Here is a 17,218-nt window from a genome sequence, read left to right as displayed (position 1 = left end):
AAACTCTGTCATTGTCCAAATACTTCCGGAGCTGACTGTATATGTATATGCCACCAGAATAGCTCTGACACATTGAGGCATGGACTCCACATGACCTCTGAAGGTGTGCTGTGGGATCTGGCAGCAAGACATTAGTAGCAGATACTTTAAATCCTGTTCCGAGGTGGGGCCTCCATGGATCAGACTTATTTGTCCAGCACATCCCACAGATTAAGATATGGTGAATTTAGAGGTCAGGTCAGCACCTTGAACTCTTTGTCATGTTCCTCAAACCATTCCTGAACAATTTTTTCAGTGCGCCAGGGTGCATTATCTGGCAGAAAGAAGCCACTGCTGCTGGTCTGCAACAATGTTTAGGTAGGTGGTACATGTCAAAGTATCATCCATATGAATGCCAGGGACAAGGTTTCCCAGCAGAACATTGCTCAGAGCATCACACTGCCTCCGCTGGCTTGCCTTCTTCCCATAGTGCATCCTGGTACCATCTCTTCCACAGGTAATCGATGCATATGCACCTGGCCATCCATGTGATGTAAAAGAAAACGTAATTCATCAGACCAGGCCACCTTCTTCCATTGCTCCATTGTCCATTTTTAATGCTCATGCATTGTAGGCACTTTCGGGAGTGGACAGATTCCCTTCAAAAGAATTGGCATTGGTGGGGGTGAAGACCTGCATAAGCTTTACTACCAATGTAGGTACAAATGTCTGGATGAAAACACCAGGTAAAATCAATGTAGCTCATAAAGGAAATCAGTTTATGTGAACCAACACAAAACCCACATGTACCCACAGAACACAAAAAACCAAATATATGGATTGCCAAGAGTTCTTGACATTCAGACGAGTATTATGAGAGGTCTTTTTGAGTGATTGAAACAGTCCCACCAGCTGGTCCAGAGCCTCTTGAGCCTTAGAGAGTCATTAAGTCTTAAAGTTAGGCTGGCAGGTTGAGAGCTGAAAAGTTTCTGCAGCTGTAGTGATCCTCCTCCAACTGTAACCTGATCAGTAACTAGTAATCTATGATAATATGTATAAAACTGCCTCTGTGTACACACACAAAAGATAAAGCACAGAATTTGTGCGCATAGAACCATAGGAAATTAGCAGGTCAGCTTTAGCTTGTTGATTTTAGCATTTTAGCATCCAAGGCCTTGTATTGATGAGCTGCTGGATTGGCAAGGCCCAGTTAGTTTTTCACTCGACCCTAGATTTGATCAAGGGCTAATGGCATATTCTCTTGTCACCAAAGTCCAAGGTAAAAACAGCTTTCAGTACCCTATTTGGTTTACACCAATTTGTCACACTTTCTTTCAGGCTTTTTGGGGTGCTGGCCATGTTCCAAAGACTAATGGATCAGGTGTTATGGCCCCACAGTGCATATGCCGCTGCACATTAAGATGGTATAGTAGTCTATAGTAATGATTGGAAACGGCATATGCAGCATTTGAGGGTGGTCCTGAGGTCATTGAGGTGAGCCAGTTTTACGGGAAACCCGGTGAAGTGAGCAATTGGACAGGTGGACGTATGGTATCTGGGCATCCACTTGGCTCATGGTTAGGTGCATCCCCAAATTAATAAGACTCATGCGATTGTTGCCTGCCCGAGACCCAAAACCAAAAAGGAGGTGAGACAGTTCTTGGGGCTGGGGGATATTATTACAGGTTTTTAGTGAGTAGTGATCTGCTTCTTATTTCTCTCTTTCTCTCTCTCTCAGTGAGTAGAGCTGAGGCATGGATGTGTGTATGTGTGTCATGTGAGCTGAACTTGAACTAAGCCGCTGGAAAGCTGCCATGTTTATGTTACATCTGAGTTTGTTTTGCCTTTTTATACCGTGTGGGGCGTGGGCAAGAATAAATGCTCACCAGTCTTCTCACCCTGAGCCCCCGAGTTCTTGAGTTGCGTTGTGCCAAAATGGGTTACCAACCTACCTAGCTCCCCTGGAATGGGAACACCACTGACCCACCAGTCACCCCAGGCCCACTAGCCCAACAGCTTTGTACTGGTCTAGGTCACTGTGGATGTGGAGGCTTAATCACACAAGCATAGTGTTTTAAATAAATGTACTCGCTTTAGATACACAGCCATGGGAAAAAGAAAGTACACCCTCCTTCAGTTCTATGTTTTTATTTATCAGGGCACCAGTAACAATTGTGGGGTCCTCAACAACTTCTGTTAATGTCTGTATTCTCTCAAAGCTTGATCCATGCACCCTTACTGTTTAACCTTTACATGCTCATACCAGACTGAATCATGCAGGGAAACAATCGCTTATGATAGCTATGTGCATGATACCTAGATCTAAATAGCAGTCTAAGATCATGTTTGATTAAAGACATAAGGTTAATGGCTACCTCAAATCTAAGGCTTTGAATGCCACAAAACAAGTAAAAAAATATTCATGTTCCTCACTTTGTGCACAGGGCATTGTCATGCTGGAACATGGGTTTGGTCTGGCGTTTTATTTCCAGTTAAGGAAAATTGAAATGCTACAGCATACGTGACATCCTATAGAAGTATTTGCTTCCAACTTTGTGGCAACAGTTTGGGGAAGGCCTACATATGGGTGTGATGGTTAGGTGTCCACAAACATTTGGCCATACAGTGTACACTGTATCTATATTAAGAAAATATGTTTAAAAAAACCCTTATAGGCATTTCAGTTCAGTAGGGTTTGGTCAGCTAATGGTGCCCATAATCAGGACAAGGCATGATGAGGCAGCTTTCAGCTATTATGTTGCACTCAGAAGATGACATACTGTGTCTGCCTACAGTATGTAACGCAATGCCATGATCTGTATCTGTAGGCTATCTGTTTACTGCTCAAAATATTCAGATCTTTTTCATATTCAAATTTAAACCAGAAGTGGAAGCGGTCTATAAGGAAAGTTTTTTAATGTTAACCCTACCTCCAGTCTTGAAAAGACTTTAAAATACTGAAAATACAGGGCTGTGGGAAAAATTATAAGCACAAACAGCAATTTGCAATATATAATTTTATTCAATTCCTCAACCACATGCTATCTGGAACATTCTGGCAAAACGTTTGTCTTCTATCTAATGTGACTGAGCAAGCAAGCTAACTTTCAAAGCAGTAATGTCTTTCTAAAAAAAAAAAAAAAAAAGTTGACAACAATAGCCATCTTTTAATATTTTACCAGATTTACTTCAGTGTTTCAGGTTAGTTACATTCCAGAAGGGTTAGAAAAGTTTGCCGGACATGATATCAGCTATCTGCATAAAGCTGGGAGGCACTTGCTGTACTTTTTTGAGTCAAAATGGGGTCTTTTATGCAGCATTTCATTATAATGACTATATGATTTTCTGATGAATGTCCAATTGCACACTTCACCAGGTTTCCCTGACATGCTGCATAGGCCACCTTCAATCATTACTATAGATGTTTATCATCTAAATAAGCAGTGACGTATGCACTGTAGAGCTGTAGTGCCTAGTCCATTAGCTCTTGAAGCATACCCAGAGTTTGGACTTTGGTGATAAGGCTTGGACTTTGGTGTTCAAACAAGTGATACAGCTGGCTGCAGACAACCACACAGGAGGAGTCTTTATGTTGTGTTCTATGAAGTCAGTGCACCCAAGCAAGGGAGAAAACAATGCTTATCTCCACTGTTTTAGGAGATTGACATGGTAAGTTTGAGCTGGACATTAGGAGTAATATGTGGACTTTCTCACTCAGGGCAAATTTTCTCAATTGGGAGTGCCTATTATAGAACTGCTGTTGACCTTCCTGGGGTCAGAAATCATCCAAACAGACACTGCTTTGGGATATTCTGTTGCCTAGTTGACAAGGTCACAAGGTCTATAAAGTGATAGTGCCATGCTAACTGGTCTAATGGCAAGATGGTACCAGTTCTTCCATACCAGTTCTTTTGATTGAGATCTAAATAGGGGTATGGGGAAGAGGAGGCAAAAGTGCATATGGGGTGGCCGGTGGATTCACTACCTGACATGTGCACATGATATACACCACCAGTACATCACTGTGCGTGCTCAGCCAATAGGCCATTGACTGGTATAGTGTTTTATCCAGCCCCAGGTGTCCAAGTATGAAATTATAATGAGCCATGTGGAAAAGCATTTCCTTCTGGCTTTTTGAGGTCAGCAATTTTATCAGTTTCATTTGATTAATGTCTGAGTGTTTGAGTTTGTTTCAGTGGCTCACTCTGTATATCTTGTCATTAATATTGGAAAAGTAGAGAAAGGTTGGCATGACCCCAGCTCAAAAATATTGACCACTACGATGACTTTATTTTCATTTTTATTATGCACTACCATTTAAAGATGTTAATTGACATGATTATTAGGTTTTAGTACAAATGATTTACTTTTGGCATAGTTTGATATATACATATTTTCACACTGTGAATGTGAACTGTGAAATTTTGTGGAGTTTGTGGAGATATTTCACTGCAGTTACCATATATAATTTTTTATAGTCAAAGCCCTTCTAATAAAAGTCTGTCCACTTGATGGCCATCTTGGCAATGCTCTCGGGCATTAACCAAAGTCATTAGCCTATGACCAGTGAAGAAAGTCAGAAACATTTGGACAAAGCTGAAGCTTTTCCCTCTTTCTTTGTGCAATTACTTCACAAAAGCGTTTACAGAAGGGAATTAACTGAGATGAGCTGTTTAGTGGACACAGAGAGGGTGCCTCTGAGGTTGCACACATTTCTAGACTCCAGGCCTGCCTATTCTAATGTTAAAACTTTGTGGATGCAAAAACATGTTGTCGCACCACAGTACTTTTCTACTACAGTAACATTACTTTTGTGATAAAATGTTTTATCCCCTAGAATAAAAACATTTTTTTCAATGACTAAAACTGTTGTGCTCTAGACAAATAGAATTGCTGTAGCTTTTCTTCATCAGAACCAAAATATGACTAAAACAATTGTATTTTCGTCAAAAGGGTAAGACTAAAACTAAACTGAAATTAGCCACTGTAACACTATAAGATGATTAAAAGATCCTGGAGAAAGATTTGTATGCTTTGAACTCCAACTCCTGTAATCCTTAGCCAGTTCATTCCAATGGTGAAGAGCTCTAAAGTCAAAGGAGAGATAAACACAAAAATGATGTTCTCTGCATAACAAACAAGGTAAACAAAACAACTTTCTTAGATAGGACTTTGCCAATGTGTTCTTATATATGAATGTAGGCAGGAAGTATACAGACACATTACCTATACTGTTTACTGTAAAATATTAAAAAGCTTTGCTGTGTTGTGGCCTGCAGGTGCCGCATAAAACTGTGGCAGTGTCAGTCAAGTAAACCTGTACCAGTTCAAGTAAACCAGTCAAGTAAACCTGTATCAGTCTCATCAACCACACCCAAAAAATATCATCCAGTAACCTCTATAAAACACACTTTTATTATTTTATTATGTGTGTAACTTGAAATGTTACTTCAGCTCTTACTACATTCCCTTGAATGGATGTGGACAGGGTAAAAATAGTTGTACTGCAACCAGACACTAGAGGGTGTCAGTGGTTTCACTTTCCAACCGGTGGCAAATTTTGGCCAACATATACACAATCATTGCTTCAGTCTCGCTGTTTTCTGGCTCCTTGTGTAGTTCTGCTACTTCAGATTCACTGTCTTCCAAATCTTTTGCCACAGCCTTGCCATTATGCAACTCTGTTTTCCTAGCTTCATACTTATCTAGTTTTGCAATCTAACCATGTTTACAGTGTATGTTTGAGTTTTGACCTTTGCCTAGTATGAGCACATTTACTGAAATGCAATAATAAACTTCATCCATGTATGTCCTGTTGCCTCTGGCTCCCAAGCATCTTACATACTGTATAATTGAAATGCTTTATCATAAATAAGCAAAATATGCCTTTTTGTGTTCATTCTGGGAGGCACATATAAATGCTATTTAGGCTAGACTGTACGTGTAGCACTTATTCTAATGAACTATGTGGGCCATTGGATTTGAAATGGCACTGGCCCATGTAGTGTTTTATATTGTTGTTAACAGGCAGGAAAGTTGAAAGGCTCCTTTACTCCCCTTCTCCGAGTAAGTACATTACACTGATGGAGGTGTGAGGACAGTAAGTCTGTGAAATGCTGGTCTTTAAAGCCAGTCTAACAAGCTCATTATCCCATAAAGGGAGCTGCAGTTTTTCATTTGCAGCTCAGAGAGTCTGTAGTTCTTTCAGAGACAGCAGCAATATGGGTTTCCTAGAGGGAGCTGTCATTTTTTCCCCTCTGAAACATTAACTGAATGCTCCCATATCTGCCTTCAGAAAAGATTATTTTTGCCAATAAAGAAGTGACACCTTCAATAAAGCTAGTATATTCACATTTTAGCCTAGTTACTGTTATTGTAAGTATAAGTTTAAAATATAAGCCTTAAGTTTTCCATTTAAACAACTGACATTACTGATAGTTGAAAGAGTCATTAATTTCTTTGCATCAATGTGCCTCATAAATTACTAGTATGTTATACAGCATTACGACTTCATGTTATATAGGTATCTAAGATAACAGCTGTCTGATAACAGCTACCTTTGTTGCCCCACTGCTGTAATCTTACTGAAAACCTGTACTACTATCTTTATTTTTTAGCTAAAATTCAATTTATCACTACTATTTCTTGCAGATATAGAGGGAAAATTATAAGATGAATATGGACTGTCTTCAACAAAGTGCTTACTGGTGTTATTGACTGATTTTCATTTAGGCACTGAGGTCTTGGTGAAGAAATCAGAAAAGAAATCAAGCAGATTGTGAATAGATGAGAGGTTGAATGAAAAACAGTATTCCAGCTGTACAAGTCAAGGGCCCATCAAGCAAGTTGTCGTAGCAACCATGTCTGAGTTTTTGAAAAGAGCTTTTAGCATGGACAAAACATTTTACTTTATGATAGACAGTAAACATCAGTTACGTCATTTAGTTTTATGTAAGTGGAAAAGTTCATTTTCATCCATGGCAAATAGGCATCATAACTGAATTGTGAATGAGCACTAGCTTATTTTCTTCTTTTGATTAGAACTGCATATGTGTAGTAATACCTATGGCTGGCTTTGTTAAAACCTTATTTCCTTAGGTATCCATCCTTTGAGCAAAGGAATAAACAAGGAATTAAGGGGTGGAAATAGAGGCAAATCTACATTAACATCAAAGAGGAATTAGAGGGCCTGAATATGGATTTAGAATGCATTAGGGATAGTGATGTAGTGTTTTTTTTTTTGCTGTTAATTGCTTTCTTGGCTTGGTCCTTGTTAAATGGCTTCTTATTTCAGCACCTTGTTTAAACTGTGAATGTCTCTGGAAGAGTTGAGTCATCTCGAGGCCTGAGAACATTTTAGCATGCCAGGCAATACTGGCATCACAGAACAAGTGACAGATACAGTTCAATTTTATATGTGAAAATGCAAAGAAGAAGTCACAATCAGGGATTACCATACAGTAGAAATGTACCCCAAAAATGGTGGGAAAACAGTGGGTATGTTTCATCAGGAAAAGTGTATAGGAAATTGTACTTAAAATAATTTGTTTTTTGTTTTATGATCAGTATTAAATGTTTTATAGTAAATACTGCTGTATGAAAGGTGCCCCTAGTCAAACCCTAAAGGTCAATGAACAATAGGTTGTGTTTTGTGTCTGTAAGTCTTCAACAAAAAGGGATCTTCTCTGAGTAAGTATTGTCCAGAGAGAAAGGCCACATTAATCCTTTGACTAACACACAAGGCTCTTCTTGCCCTCTGGATCTGAATGACTGATCATGAAGCCCTACTCCTGCTCAGTTTCTCCCACTTCCTTCATCTGGAGCTTTATGCACTTGTGACCCACCTCCTGTAGCTGTGGATAATCCCACCTGGATACCTTAAAAACATGCACTTCACAAAAACAGCTAATGGCTTACTTACCACCTTGCAATAATCAAAAGAAATAAAGAATGCTTTCAGTGGAGTGTATAGATGCAAACTATTCCTAATATCCATTACTGCTGTGGTTATTAGCTGAACAGTCTTAAGTTCTGTGATGGTAAACGCTCTTTTTACGACCACCTCCTCAGACTGCCAAAAGTAGCTTTGGATAAAAGTGTCAGGCAAATTAATTAAGTATAGGTAGCAAAAACCTAGGCCATGTAGTTACATAAAACTAAAAACAGATCATTTCTAAATAAATGTGATGTTAATGTATACATCCACTTTAAAATCTGTGATGATTCTATTGAGATGATGACAATTATTCTTACTACAGGGTTGGGGCCTGTTCATGAAGCTTCTTAGACAACAATATTAAACACACCACCATTACAAATAATGTTATCCAGTATCACAGCCGTAAACAACCCCCTGAATTTGTCTTTATAGGTTATTTTCAACATAAAGTCCAGTGATCTTTTGCATTGGGGACGGGACCAGTGAGGCTAAGTGAAATGGCAGACCACTCCAAGAGCTCAAAAGGAGGTGTCTCAGAGATGTTCCACAGAGGAGGTTTACTTGTCATCACACTGCCCACTGCCCTTCCGTTCCACTGAACTCTCTCAGAGGGAGACATCAGGGCACATTAGAGTATATCCAGATGTTAACTCTGTCTGCTATGTAGAACAAGAAGAAGGAATATATGCATAATAGTGCCATCTTTTAATGGTCAACTATGAAACATTCGGGCAGAATGTTATGGAGGCAAAAATTTGCAAATTTGCATCTGCATCATCACTTCTTTATTTAGTGTTTAACAGATATCTTCTTTATAACATTTATGCATGTTCTAGATATACTGTATACAATTATTCAGGAACCATATTTGATTTGCATTCAAATTATGCAACATAACTGAGATTCTGTATCAAGACCTTTAAACACCTTGGTGGTTCTGTCTTTTTGTGTGACACATTGCCCTTTTTAATCTTTGTAAATTTCAGTTCAGTTATATAAACAAACTGGCACCCATGACTATCTCTCTGCCACTAGACCTAAAAAAATATTAATTCTGGCACCCTAAAGGGTTCAAGGGTTCGTTGCTTAAAACCCCTAATGTGTTATGTAGAACCATACAACAGATGGTTTCCTTTCATCAAAGGTTCAAAGTAAAAGCCCTTTAGATATTCAAAGGTGTAAAACTGATTTAGTGAAATAACCCTGGTGTATTGCTAATTTGATTAGACATATGACAAAATTTTCACTTCTCTTCTTAGTTACTAGATTCTTTTTTTTTTAAAAAAAGAAATAACTACATGCTTAGAAAAAAAGGTTTCCCATTCAGAAAAGGTTCCAAGTAGATCTACTGGAAAAAAAAATAAATAAATAAAAAGACCTAGAACAATTAACCATTCAAAATCCTTGATAAAACCTTTTTATAAGAGTATAGGTGAAGCAATGCAACAGGTAGTTTAAAATTCACTGTTGTTGTGGTATTTTTAACCCACTTTAGTCCAGAATTGCATTAATGCATCAAGACCCCACCCAAGGGTAAAAGCAGCTTATTAAGTAAATACAACTTATTGAACTATAACAACTCAATTAGGAATTATATATGGTGATATGCCATTAACATGTGACATCAGATATGATTTTAGTGGAGAATCCAGTCAAAGAAAACACGAGTTGAGGAACATTTTTATTGGTTATTCACTCTTATAGTCCTTCTAAGCGAACTAGTGGGTATACCAACACTGAAAAACAAGAGGGAGGTCATAACAAAGGCAAGGAATCATAGTGAGGGTAGACACACGCAAAAAATGAGAAAAGGCACCAGAATGACTTAACTCAGTACCAATAAAAACAAGATGTCATAAGTCAAGTATCTGGACTAAATTTTGCTTGAGTCTATGTACTTAATGTCGTACTGCCCTATCACACCAAAATGTATGGTAATGAACTGCTGTTGGTTGGTTTTCTCAATTAAAATACAGTATGTCTGATATGTCTAAATCTCACATGCTGTGAGATTTTATCAGGGCCACCCTTTTCCCTTCAACATGAGCTTGCTAGGTAATGTTAGGTGACTAGTTTTTTTTCTATAGGTTATGTGTTTACGATTTTGCAGATATAAATTAAATGGTCTGACAAACTAGTATGATAATGTCTCACAAAATGCTCATTTGTGAATGAGGATCTGTAAAAGTACAGACAGAGCATTTCAAAGGTGAATGAAAAACCTTGAAATACACAGACAGTGCTGTGCACAAAAAGACATACATGAAAAAGATGCAAGAAAGGCCACAAAAAAAAATAAAAATACTGCATTTTGTGTTAATAACGTCAGCTCTGGAAAATGACTTGAGCTTGTTATGATGAATGCATTAATCTGGTATTAATAGGCAAATTGTTATTCCATTCACAAAGTGCCTTCATAGACATCGCTTCCCAGCTCTTTTCTGTTTCCAGAGAGAGGAAAGTAGACGTCAGCAATTAACTTTAATCTGTAGCCCCCACGAGCTGCATATCAGAGGTGAAGAGGAAGAGAGCAGAAAGGTCTTCAGAGAGAAAAAAGACAAAAAGAATAATAGAAAATCAAATAAAAATTGAATAAGAGAAACAGAAGCAGAAGGCTTGAGGATGTCAGCATCAAGTAATGAATCAGAATTGACTGCATCATTGTAAAATGCAGTCCTACCAATGTATGGATGTTTTAAAAGCTATGAGCAGAAAATAGGTTCACATAATTGCATTTCATATGTAATACCGGATCTGGTATTATAATAATAAGCTCAGGCAATTTTAGGGTAACTTGATGAAGCTTTTCTATTCAACCAGCATATCCTCCTTGTAACAATATCCATTTAATATGTATTTCAAATGTGCTGGCTCAAATTGCATATCAGTGTGGGTTCTCTTCATTTCTCATGCTGCCAAGGGGAGTTAAAACAGTGTATAGCTGTTTACACACAGGGTGGAGGTAGGAATCAATCCCCCAACCCTGGAGGTGAGAGGTAAACGTGCTAACCAACTTTGACCAGATAAAGTTCTATTTTTAATCCAATAATAATAATAATAATAATAATAATAATTCATTCTTTAGTAACTGCTTTATTCTGGTCAGTGTTACAGCTGATCCAGAGCTTATCCCAGGAACACTGGGCACAATGCAGGAGAATTCACCCCGGATGGGACACCAGGTCATTGCAGTGCACCAAGCACACACACGTTCACGCCTATAGGCAATTTAGCTGGCTAACCCGGAGAAAACCCCAGCAGACACCATGTGAAATTCCACACAGACAGTCACTCAATCTCAGGATTGAACTGGGGACACTGGAGCTGTGCGGCAGTAATGCTACCTACTGCATCGCCATGCTGCCTTAGTAGTAGCAATAGTAGTGGTAATAATAATAATAATAATAATAATAATCATAATAATAATGAAGAAGAAGACAAATTTGGGATGCAAGCAGAGAGTATCTGTGGTGGACAACATGGGCAAGAAGATGCAGTGTTTGGCACCAGGAAGACCATGTTGTTATGTTGCTTTGAGATTTGCTTTTTTCCCCCAAAGGCTATGATGTAGAGAATGTAGCAGCATGTGTCTTGGTGTTTGACACATGCAAGAAAAAAAACCACTCCTTTTCTCCCCCACCCCCGCTAGGTTATTAGCATGCTGAACTATAATGATATTTTGTATGTTGTGGATGGTAGCACTATTAGCCAAAACAAATAGCCTGGGCCTGGATGATTAGCCTGAAATACCATATTTTCCCAGATTTACAGGCACCTGCCATGATTTAATAGGATCTTGCTGGAAATGACTGCATTAGCATAGCATGGCCACCACAAGCTTCTGTTGCCCCACACTGGCAAACAATGTAATTCACTCAGCCAACGCAGTTTGTCATGCTGCACAGACAAGCTTGCGAGCATGTGGGGCCACCAGTGAGAGCAAGCTCATTTCTGTGGGAGTGCGAGTGGGCCTGTTTGCATATGCGAGTGAGCACAGTTTCATTTGTGAGTGTGTGATTGTGTTTGGTTCAATTACGTATGTCTACTTGTGTGTGTATGTGTCTGTGCAGGAATATTTTTGTGTCTATGTGTATACTCACTTCTAGACAAAATTGCAACATTTATTGTATGTATGCAGCATCATGAGGGGTAGGACCATTAAGAAAAGGATGAAAATCTCAATTGTGCTTTTCAGCTCTCTGATGTCAGTGCTGCCGTCACACTAGGCTGAGTGAGTGATTCCCAGGAGACCCTGGTAAAGGTGGAAAGGTCTAATAATTACCCTGCCTTACCAAGCTTCTCATCTCTGTCTCACCCTATTTTTTTTCTCTCTTTCTGTCTCTTTTCTCAGTCTTTATGTCTCTGACTTTTGCTATGGCTCTGTCATACTATCTCTTCAGTCCACTCTATTTATTTTAACACTGTATGTGTGTGGTTGTGTATTATCTATGGCCATTTTTTCCTTTTACTTGACATTGGATCTCCATGGAAACCGTCTATGGACAAACCTTGTCAAGGTTCTGTGATTTGTGAAGGTCTGACACCGTCCACGTTACACCACTTGAGCTGACATTCTCATCCCTCCCACACACAGCCACATACAGAGTGACAAACACATATACAGATTGAGGTGCTTGCTCTCCCTTGGATGACCATGTGTGGCATTGTTTCCAGTACTGAATAAAAGTTTCAGGTGAACACAGTGTTGTCAATTCATGACCCTTCCACTACTTGCATAATGTGACATACGGTATATTTGCTCTACAAACAAAACATCTGTTTACTTTAGGTTAACTCCTGTCAATATCTTTGCCACTGTAGTGATCTACCCCTCTGTAGTTTCAATGTTTCTTTGATATTTTTATACAGTTTTGTGCATATTGTTCATAATATTTGTTTCTTTGTAATGTGCAACCATTTAGCAGTTACATTTACTGAGTGTAATATTGACATTATCCTGCATGTCTAACAGTTTGGTTACTATTAGAGATGTATTGATATCAATACTGGTATCAGGTCTGATGCAGTGCTCATTTACACTCACTTCCAACATCCAATACCAGCAATAAATAAACGACACCCTAGTGATAAATGAACAAACAACACAATATAACAGTGAGATTTTTGATCATTTAAATTCGCTAAAATATTGAATTTCACAATGAATAATGTAGACACATTTGTACATTTAATACAGAAACATTTCTGTATTTTACATTCAATGTTTTAATGAAATTTTAGGGAAAGCTTAGTTTCCCACATAGTTTTAAAGCCATTGCCTGTGGATGAAATGAAATGATGCAGTTTTAAATGAAATGACGTAGTTTTAAAGCCATCGCCTGTGGATGAAATGAAATGGACATACAGTATTTCACCAAGAATGATCAACACAAAGTAAAGCAGACAGCAAACTGTGCTCTGCATCGTCCTACAATATCTGCAATGCAAGTAATCTGATAAAACATATTTTTATCATTTAAATATTAGACAGCATGAGGAAAGCTGACTTAAGTGTACAGAAGAGTATCAGAGAGCGTAGTCAAAAATGTTAAAAATGAGTTCAAGTTGCCGTGAGTTGCGTGTACACAAAGGTATTCACAAGCATGCAGCAGTGAAGTGGGCATGCAGAGAAACTGATGCATGTGAGAGCACATCAATTCTGTGAGAAAAGAGCACATTTTTGCAATTAAAAAAAAGATATCGATGCACCCATTAGTTACCATTCATTCATTCGTTTGTTTGTTTATCTTTTATTTTTAATACTTGGTGTCTGGATGAAATCTTGTATATGTATATAATGTAAACAATTTTTCTCATTGCATGAATAAAGTAAAATAATTCCCACCATAATAAGCCACCAACCTTTTCCATATGAAAGCCTGTAAAATATGCCCAACAGACCCATTTTTAAAAGCTCATTTCTCCCAGCTTGGTGATAGACTGCATGCAGACTACACTCAGGTATTAAGTTTGCAAAGTGCTTATGAATTGTTTAATTGCTCGGAGCAGTAGCATTCTGTCTTAGAAGTGATCTTAAGGGAGTTGCATAATAAAGGCTGTGGCATAATACATACAGTTTTTTTTTTTAGCTTGCGTTACAAATGAAGTCTATATTTCAGTGGCCAGTAGTAGCAATGAAAGATGGTACTACCAATACTGTTTATACAATATTAATAGTATATATTAATACACACAGTGGCCACTTTGTTAGTTATACCTATCTTGTGCATCTTTGCTAAATTTGTCAGGCCATCTTGACCATCAGTAGAAAGCTACCACCATAGGCCTACTGCTGACCAGATATTGGCTTTCCTCAAATGCTTACACGTTTCAAGAAACAGTGTCTCTACCCTCAAGGCCCTAATACATTTCTGAAATCTTCATATACAAATTTTTGGAAAATAAATGTTCAATATCTGGAATATTCAATATTCTGCACTATTTGTAGGTCACTATTTAAATTTAAGCAAATTTGTGATAATGACCATATTAACTCCTTTGTAGAAAAAGATTATCCGTCAGTCTTATCCCTTCCATTGAAGTACATGTTCAAATAGATCTCTATGGATTTGATATAACATGGATCATCTGGTTTTACACAAATTTGTGGAGTCCATGCCCACTGTCCACTGTCATTAAAGCAAAAGAGGGACATATCAGCTACTGAAATTCTAATATTCATGTAAATACTGCTATCACTTAATTTGTTGCGTGCTATTTTGTATTAGATTTAAAAAGAATGAAAAATTGAAGCATTTTCTCTAGTGGCCACAGACTGTTGGACCCCACTGTATATTGTGAGCAAAATGAAACACTGGCTCCAAAATGATTAAAAGGAAGCATTCAAATCAAAATACCACACACATTTTTATATGAATTTCTTCAGTAATACTGGGCTCTCCACACTGTGCTGATCAGTTTAAAATCACCTATGTGGATCCTGGTGGATGAGGTTTATTTACAAATTAAAGACAACAAAGGTTAGAAACACAAAGCAATATAAATCAGGATAAACCTAAATCTAAACTAAGAATATTTGAATATGAGTTTTGCTTTGTATATAAAAATCCATTTGAATGTACAGGTGCCTGAATAACAACAAGGAGGAGACAAGTCTGGAGAGTGGTGTGTAGAAGAAATGTAAGAGTAGGTAGGTTAGCTGGGTGAGGAAAGGGGCAAGGAGAGAGGAAGAGAGGAAAATGTAGAAAGAGATCCATCAAGATCCAATTTGGTTGACCATGCGCTAAACCATGGTCTGACCATGGAAAGCTGGACAGAAACATTAATGACTGTGTTAATGCTATATTACACAGCACTGCTACAGAGGCATTTTGTGGTGCTTTGGGACAATGTCCAGTTCCACCGTTTAGCACTGGTGTGTTAGTAGATTGAGACCCATTCACATTTCCTAATGGTGTTTCCTTCTTCCATATTCTCCTTTTCTGAATTCTTGTAATGAATCCTGGTGAATTCTTCTCTATGTGGAGATGGAAAATATACAAATGAAATCCATAAAACAGAGTGTCACTTCTATATGCTGTGAAGAAAGCTTGTGGAGACATTCAGAAAACATCTTTTGTGATGTGGATGACACTATCTGGCCTCACAGATATTAACATCTTGAGGAATGATAAGCTCATATCATTCTTGTTCTGTGTTGAATATTTCTTGTTCTGGTTTGAAATTTCCTGTAATCTTTTTAGTCACATATGTACTACACAAATAAGTATATTTTAATTTTCAAGTACGTCAACATTGGCAAACCTGCCATTTCTTTTCCAAAGGGCTATTTTACCTGTAGTTTAAAAAAATGTGTGTGTACAATGGAACTGTATGAAAAATGTTTAGCAAAATTCTTTAGTGTATTTATTATTATAGCTGAATACCTGTCTTATTAAAGCTGAATGCATTATTTAATCAAAACACGAGAGCAGTATTTCATTTTGCAGTGGAATTACACTGCACAAGTGTGTTTTTGGGCAGCACGTGGCACAGCAGGTAGTGTTGCTGCCTCCCAGCTCCCAGCTTGGGTTACTGTCTGTGTGGAGTTTTGGTGCATGTTCTCCCTGTGTCTCTTTGGATTTCCTCTGGGTTCTCTGGTTTTCTTCCACCTCCCAAACACATGCCAGTAGGTAATCTGGCTACACTACACTGCCCCTACAGTGCCCTGCAATGGACTGGTGTCCTGTCTAGGGTATGTCTCCACCTCATGCCCCCTGTTCCCAGGATAGGCTCCAGATCCACCATAACCCTGACCAGGATAAAGAGGTTACTGAAGATACTGAAGATATTTATGCTATTTTTTTCTTAGTTGATGTATGCAGTAGAGACACAAGCATACACACTGAGAACTCAGATAAAGCTATAGGAGTAATAGACCCTGGATTAATCCATGATAAATAATAGATCTTTACTGATCACTGCTTGGTCCCAACTCTTAAGATACTGGTGAAACCTTGCAAACTGCTCCTGCTATGAAATGTTGTGGTTAGATTTTTCTTGGGCACCAAGCCCTGCTAGTGCAGGAAGAAACTGCACATTATGAGACCCAGTCATTGAGTCACCACAGCACTCTGTTGCACACTGAAGGAGAAATTTATCACAGTTTCTTTTCTTTGTCATCCAGACCTTAGCTTTCCATTGCTTCACTGTGCACATGACCTTAATTACATCCACCAAGCCCAGAGTTTCACTCTTTGCCTAGCCACATGGGCCATGTTCTTTGCTAGATTTCATTTCACTATTACCTATTGTTCAGGTTAGAAGAATATCTGCGCTGATGTGCTTTCTTCCATATTTTACCCTGAGTCTATGTATTCCAAGCTACACCAGATGGCCATCCTTCTGCTCACCTGTTTGCTTGCCCCATCCTCTGGGACATTGATGAAGAAACAACTGCAGCAGCTGGTGACTGAATCATCAGGGAAGGCATTGGGAACACACATCACAGATTACAGGGCACCTGGGGCAATTGTACCCAACAGTTATTCATATCAAGGTATTTGTTGCCTACTCATGTCAGTGTTCAGAAATATGTTCAGTCATGTACAGTTTGTGCCTAATGCAACACCCCTTGTCAGCTGCCCACTGGAACTTTAAAGCCTCTGCCCCAGACCCCAATAACCCAGGTCTTAGCTCTTACTCTTGTTACTGACAAAATCCATCCAAAAACAGAATGGCACACAGTTCCAAGGTGCACATTTCTCCCCAGAAGTATGTAAGTTTAATGGTTTTAAGATTAGGATATTTTGGTTGATCGGTTATTCTCTGTTCAGTACTGATGTTTTAAAACACCCAATC

The sequence above is a fragment of the Pangasianodon hypophthalmus genome, chromosome 7, assembly GCF_027358585.1.
Source record: "Pangasianodon hypophthalmus isolate fPanHyp1 chromosome 7, fPanHyp1.pri, whole genome shotgun sequence".
NCBI classification, from domain to species: Eukaryota; Metazoa; Chordata; class Actinopteri; order Siluriformes; family Pangasiidae; genus Pangasianodon; species Pangasianodon hypophthalmus.
The sequence above is the reverse complement of the archived record's forward strand: the minus strand, read 5'-3'. Positions refer to the sequence as shown.